Source organism: Convolutriloba macropyga, chromosome 4 (genome assembly GCF_964194025.1).
Source record: "Convolutriloba macropyga chromosome 4, txConMacr16.3, whole genome shotgun sequence".
Classification (NCBI taxonomy): Eukaryota; Metazoa; Xenacoelomorpha; order Acoela; family Convolutidae; genus Convolutriloba; species Convolutriloba macropyga.
This window is the reverse complement of record NC_134471.1, coordinates 21,289,345-21,297,102: the sequence shown is the minus strand read 5'-3', so window position 1 is coordinate 21,297,102 and position 7,758 is coordinate 21,289,345. Positions and strand designations below refer to the sequence as shown.

Below are 7,758 nucleotides of genomic sequence, written 5' to 3'. Positions count from 1 at the left end.
ATGACCAGAAATCTCTTTGATTTTGAACCTCAGCCAGAACCACTGGGTTCTGGCATATAATCTGGAAATTAATTTTGGACCACCAACTTGACACTTCTTCGTATAATACTTGAGACAATGACCATATATGACGTCATAGCCGTCATACTTTATATCTATTTGTCCGATCATTGAATGGTTGCTTGGGAATCATCACTGATTCTGATGGAAGTCATAAATGGCACTGGTACCATAACCAGGATACAAAAAACGGGGAAGATAATACCCGTAGTTTTTACACTATTTTATGACTAGGGAACATTAACTGACCAGGTACTTATAGTCAATATTGACCCCTTCACAGCTTATAAATCTTTTCATGTATGTGTAAGATTAAGTTATTAAAACTACGTTGCTAAAATTTCCATTTTGCGGCTGCCCATTTTTCCAATTGTTAAGTCAAACTTGACTGAAACTGAATCCTACTATAACGCATTATGGATCTGAATCCTTTTATTCCTGGTCAGTGAAACACCTGCTGAAGAGCTCTATAGAACTGCTTCTATTATAGACTGCAATACAGTATTGAAAAGAGGGAATTGTATGACTCATCGCGCTGGATTGTAGGAACACATTTCAGTCCCATTTTGAAACCAAAGGAAAAAAAGAAGACAAATAAGTATCATCCATAATTAATTAGTTCACTATCGCTGTATAGTTTTTATTATTGAGCGCATTATGATAAATTTTGCGTAAGATCGGATAAATTGCAAATCTGAAACTAAAAAGAAAACTATTATTATTATTAATTAGCTTTAGATGTGAGTCGACATTTATTAAAAGAGGAATTGATTTAAATCCTTGGCTTACCATTTTCGATTAAAAAGAAAACGGCAAATTTTCCCAGACCGTTTTGAGTGTTGGAAAATTTTTGGATCTCAACGCTTTGAAGTTTTCGAATTCACGTCGCGCAGCATGTTTTGCATGTTATCAAATTGGCATAACTAACGCGTTTAACTTTATTTTTATTTATTTTGTTTCTGGACTCAATTCAAAAATTTAAAACTTGTCAAATAATTCAATCTGCTAATGTTTTACCTTTTAGTTAGCACACTTTGTTTTTGTCTTTTAAAACCACTTTATGCTATTTCTGTTTGATTTTAAAAAGTAACGCACGTTTTTAAATATAAGCTATGTTTTAGTGCGTTTAACGTATTTTATGTGATGGTATATTTGGTAGTACAGAAAATACTTTAATATAACAATACTAATACGTATGGCTGTGTACCATTATCAATAGTGTACCTTTTTTCATCTGTTTTAAACGACGTTTTACGTCTTTCATAGTCTCACACTTATCAAACTGAGCTCAATTTTTTTTCATACTTCGAAACTAAAGCCAAAAACTCTTTTGCTTTCGCCGGTGAAAAAAACGATTGAAAATGAATCTTATCGTGGTTGTATTTGCTAAACTTCTGGAGCATTAATTGTTCTTAACTATTTTCTACGTGAATCATTAGATGTAAAGCTTTACTTTTGTCATTTTTATTATACCGTTTTTTACAACGAAGCTTGCGAGACAAACTTTTACTATATTAACTGATTTGCTAACGTTTTTCACGCAAAAAATTGTACATAATTAAATAAATAATTACCTTTCTTCGGTGATTTGGGTTTACGCGTAATTGACCTTTTACGACATTGATTAATTACAGTGCATTAGATAAATTCCGCTACTTTTACTCTTGCTATTAAGAATTTCTACCCATTGTGTCTTTTCCCGTCATTCCATTAAGTAACCCCCTCTCTTATTTTAAACCCTTTCCGGTTTGCGTCAAAGCTTAGCTGCAGGGGACCATTCAAATCTAAACCCCCGTCAATCGAAGGAACGTGAAACACAATGGCGGCTGAACTTAAATACAGATCCAAAAAGGCAAGCTCTAATTTGACTGAATCTATTTGGTGCAACTGATTCTATTTAGTGACTATAACCCCCCCCCCCCCACTCCCCCCCCCCCCCCCCCCCCGGTTCCGCTCGAACTATTTCAAATCTGGGTTTCTTTAAATTTGTTTGACAACGCCAATTAGTTAGGCACGGATAGTTTGAACACGTTTGTTCATAAGGGTATCATTTTCCCTTTTCTGTCACGCCACGGCGTGAAAATTTACTTAGCGATTTCTAAACAGGAAATGATCTACATAGAAGATGGATTTATGGGTTTGAAGAGAAATACGACTGGATGTGAATGAATTATTCATGTGCGCTAAAACTTGATTTCTTTTATTTTCACAGGCGTGAAAAATTGAATTTGACAAAAAACAAAAGATTCGAGATGTTTTCAGCTTTTAAAATCGAATATTTTCTTTTGTTCCTTAAAAGCCTTTTATGCATAAAAAATAAAGAATGTTAGCGAAGAAGAATTGTTTTGACGCTTCAAAGATAGTTTATACAATTTTTGAGAAGCCGTTGAATTGATTGTCTGTTTTAAGAGGAGTCTTTTGTTTTGCATTTCATCATAACTTGTCACAAATGTAAGAAACCTTCCCGCCTAAATCAAAAGAAAATATATTGGAAAAAATGGTGTAAATATTTTGACTAAATAAGTTCGTTCGTAATGATTCATGAAACTCCTCGAAGGTTTCCAGTCTTTCCCAAAGTTATTTTTTTACTGGTTTCGAACCAACTTTTTCCTCAACTTATTTAGTTCACATGTCAACGCTCGCAATTTAGTCAAAATGTCATATTTTAGTTCATTCTAAAGCAACTGCTAGTTTTGTTCGCAAGAATGAAAGAGGAAAAATCATTATCTTCAGTTTTCTTTAGAGATTTTTAAAGGCCAATTTCTGAATTCCAAGCACTGAGTGGTCTTATAATTTTAGTCAAAACCTCGAGTAGGAAAAATCGTTTTCCTATCTTAAGTTTTACTAAAATTTGTGAACAGTGTGTACACTTTAGGTGAACAGTTAATAAAGCAGTACAGGGGAATTTAACTTGCGCTTTATTGGTATGAATAGTCTTCCTGGTTTTGCCTGCATGACATATGATCGTATTTTATCCATGCATACTTTCACTCCAATTTTCTCATCATAACTCTGAGTTTCTGGTTAAGACAACCCTTCCATTACGAAAACTATCAATTCCAATTATAACAAAACCGAGTGTTAAAATATTTACGCATATGGTCATGAAAAAAAATTACAAAGCAATTATGAAAATTGGCAGAATTCCTGTACATTAAAATCAACTGAAAACAATTTTCTCTGAAATTTTTTTGTTGGGTAGCTCCCTATTGAGTTTGTAGTGCTCGAAAATTAACTTTTCCAACATTGACGTAAAATTTCTGAAAAGTAGGTTTTATGTAAAAGCAATTAAAAAAAAACAAATACTCAGCATCTTCCATTTTTGTAACTCAGTTCTGCAGTTAAGAGATTTTTCAGGATAAAGCTGTTATTATGCATAACAACAACAGCCTCTAGCGCAAGTAAACAATTTGATATATTTTAATATGTCTCAAAATGTTTAATGGATCTCAAATTAAATTATAACTAATCAAATTCTTTGAATTGCAATAGGAAACCAAGCTTGCTTATTTTTCATGTTGGATCAAAATTTTATTTCAGCATGATCTACCTAAAAGATGATAATGTCGCTGCTAAATTTTTACAGCATTGAAGGATACCGTGTACTAATATCTTCAATCTCGAATTAAATGATGAAAACCTGTAAAATATCAGTTATTCAACACTTATGCAGGGCAAGGTTTCAGTAAAGTTTTATGAAACCATTATTTAGAAAAATTTTAGTCTTCTTTTTAGAAGTTTCTGAACTCTTTTCTACATTGATTCTTCCCCTTTCAAATTGTTTCTGTTTGCTAAAAAATTTTGATTATGAGTTGCGTTTTTCTATTTGTGTCACCAGCTATCCTACAAGATCACACCAATACCTGTATTGTGAGAAATTTTGAATCACTTAATTTTTTGGCAGGAAACAATTCAAACAAAATTGGCTCATAAAATAGTTATTTTGCAGGTCAAATTGAAAATCAATTCATTTTTGATTTTCTTGAAATCACAAAAAAAATATAGTTTTTTCACTTTAAATTGTTTTCTGGAACCTGGATTATGCAACAAATTTCTCACATTTTAATTTGATAGCGAGCCGAATTATCCATCAATCTAAAAATCCAAAACAAATGTCAACCGGTATCGAAAGAAGTCTACGTTCAACGAAAGTGGCTGCGATATTTGCCAACCAACCCGGACTTGAGTCTCAGAGCTCTTCAGCGCTGAGCCAACAAATTTAAAGAGTAAAAACCTAATTCAGTTCTGATACATTGCATCTCCAGAATAAATTAAATTTCTTTATATGTAAATTTCTTTCGTTATGACTATATTGAGGTCATATAGTTCGCCCCAGGTTAAAACTTATCTTGGATGATCTGAAAATTACTCATACCCCAAAATGATGTCTCAGCAGAATCACTTTTTTTAGCTTATAACTGGGAATTACAATAGTACTATACACACTCTTTATATTTAAGCAAGTTTGTAGGCAATTGACATAAAGCCATTTAGCTGAAAGGTTGCGAGTTGGTACGCCAAATTAATTGTTACAAGTACCCGCGCGGAACTTCGAATTGCATACAAAGCAAACCTAGTTGGCGGGAGTTCAGCTGAAGATATTATTTTTCATAGAGTAAATTTTACTCAAAAAATCAGACTGGCCATTGTAAAAATGTGACATGAACAGAGTACTCCATCCTGAAAAAACAGAATGTCGCCAGAATGATTTGGCGCTGATTTGATCTGCCACCAAACCCCCGGGATTTAAACGGATTCAATATAATTAAGTATAGCCGGCTTTTCCGATGTATTTGGATGCAAAAGCAGCAACCAGCTAAGAGTTAGTAAGTTTTACTCAAAGATTGGGTACTGGTTAGCAACTTTAATGTCATATTTGTCTTGATGCTCCTTAATATAGCTTATCGTCTGCTAAACAAAATCATAATTGACTATTTTGACTCAAAATTTTGATATGATTTTTTTACTTTTAAATTGTGTGAGGGGGGGGGGACTCTCAGTGCCTCCTCAAATTGTCTATTTTTCATAGGCAGTTTTTGATTAGTTGGCAGTTTTTGATTAGTTTTTGATTAGTCCTTTTACGTACTAAATTTTCTTCAGAATAGAGACGCAATTAAAAGAGTTCAATTGTTTAATTTTCACAATTTCGAATTTGAAGGTCGTTGGAATATTTTTTGTTCAACAGTTCAATCGGACTTCAGTTCCCTACAGCCGAAAAATTAATGATCGTTATTTTTTCGCTGTCACAAATTGGTCCTGACTTCCCACCTTGAGGGCAATTCTGGGGCGAATTGTGACGCTTTCCCCCTCCCTTCTTAAGGAAACAATAGTGCAGGAAATCTGTAAACCATGGCAAGCGGACTGAACAGAAAAGGAGAGACTTCCTCAGAAGTGTGTTAATTATTTCAGAAAAATACGGGTGGGAAAGACAACTAAAAATGTGACCTCTTCTTTGCCAATTTAAAAGTCCGATTCGTTTTATTTTTTCTATGATTAAAAGGTCGATTCGTCAAATTCTCGATTTGATCCCAATTAAAAGTATCTTCTCAACAGTCATACTAGATGTAGCTCAATTAGTGTTTGCTCTGCTTTATCAGAGTCAATATCATATGAATCAATTCAATTTGTCCTTGACAAGTTTTTGACAATCAATTTTTTTTTATTTCAGAAAATCTGCTAGCCTTCATGAGATAAAGTTTTTCTGAGCCACAGGAATTGATTGAGCCACAGGAATTGATTTATACCATTTTGAGCACGTAAAAACTTTAATATATATCTTAGTATGTCTACAGAAATTTATTTTTTTTGTTTTTGGACTCCTGTAGAAAAAAAATCGGCATTGAGTATTATCATGTTCTGCCTATATTTCATCTATTTTACATGATTTGTGAGAATTTTTAAAATTTCTTTGTACAGTTGCTAAGAATAGTCCCCAAAACCATATATAAGTTAGCATGATCACTAGAAATCATATGACTTTGTAGGGTTGTTAAAATCATCCGGGATTATTTCACCATTATTAGGTTGAAGAATTGACAAAACAAACCTCAATGATGTGTCTTTAATTTATATCGCTGCCAAGCAATTTCAGGATACAATTGAAGAAAGAACGCAATTAATAGACCGGAGTTCTTAAGTAATTTTTTTTCAGGCAGTAAATAGAAAACTTTTCATAATTGGGTATGGAATTAGTATGATTCTCATTCCCGGGTTATCGGTTTTTCAAGGATTCCTTTCGATTAATGAACTGCTTTGGTTAATAATGTAGATCAAGCAGTTGTTAACAAGATCAAAAATCTCGATACCATTTTCGTTTTCCCTACTTCATTTATATAAAAATGTGCCTGTTAACTTTATCTTAACAATTTTAACAGAAAACGTCACGATATACAGATGCAGATCAACATATGTCATTTATAATCTAGCCTAGCCTCTCTGTGAGAATGAATAACGCAATCCTACAGCCGCAAAAATAATTAAATGCGGTGATGCAGAAAATTTTACTGCAAAAAGGGGACGCATTTTAGCTGATTTTTTAAAGTCAAAAGGTTGATTTAATGAATAATTAATGCAGATTCTGGGTCGTGATTCTTTATAACGGTATATATAATTGTCAATTGTGAATCTATTGACTAAGAGAAAATTCGTCATCTTTTGAATGAGCTGAATCTTTTTGACCTGATTTATGTCTCGTTAAGAGAGTGAATTAGTCAAAAGTTGTGCCAAATCCTCATGGAAAATTATGTCCGCTGAACGACTGATTCTTTCCTTAAAGTTGTTTCTATTATTATCATTAACCAGCCAGCTTGGTGACTTCATATGATTCTCCTCCCTCCTGCATAATGAGACAATCCTTTGGAACTCAATTTCCCATTAAAAATATGCAAGACAAAAGGTGAATGCAGAAAACTTTGTAAGATAAACGGTGAATGCGGTGAAATTACATAAATCAGGCGGTGAATGCAATGAAAAAAAATCGCCTTGTTGCAATGAAATTCCCGAAAATCACCGCTTAAAAAAAGTGTCGAAATTATGTGAGATAAGCGGTGAATTAGGTGAAATTAGATTAATTCACCGCTTAACTTAGTGGTGAAATTACATAAATTCACCGCTTAGAAAAACTGTCAAAATAAGTAAGATAAGCAGCGAATGCGATGAAATTACTTTTTTCGTCTCTCGTGCGTCTGTCGCGTTCTCTCACTTTGTCGCCTTCGTTTTGATTCTATTTATGTGTTTGATCTGATGTAATATGTTACAGCATGCAATTAATACGGTGAAAAAAATAGTTCACCTCATTTCACCGCAATTCTTACAAAAATTCACCGCGAAATTCTCCGCATTTGTATTCCAACGTTCAATTAATCTGCTTTAAATTCACAATAAATATCAAACAACTAAGTGACAGATGGCGCAGTGGAATAAGAAGTTGTACACAGCCAATAGGCGAGAGGTTCGAATATTTGTCCTGAAAATTGTTTTTTGGAAGAATTTTGTTGAATGCGGTGGAAATAAATAATTCAACGCATTCACTACATTTCGCCGCAAAAATATGCACAAAATTTGAGGTAAAAAAAAACTTTTCACAGCTCTTCTTACATTTTTTTTCCAAATTTTTACTCAATCCGGATTAGAATCCAAATATCCAAATGCTGAAATCGATTGCTAAGCAAAAAAAATTAGAGATCTATAGTCGCGCTA

At 33.3% G+C, this 7,758-nt stretch overlaps 1 pseudogene; it reads left to right on the top strand.

Moving 5' to 3' along the window:
* Nucleotides 1-1,211: 1,211 nt before the first annotated feature.
* Nucleotides 1,212-7,758, top strand: part of LOC142337511 (centrosomal protein of 135 kDa-like) — a 72,098-nt pseudogene continuing 65,551 nt past the window's right edge.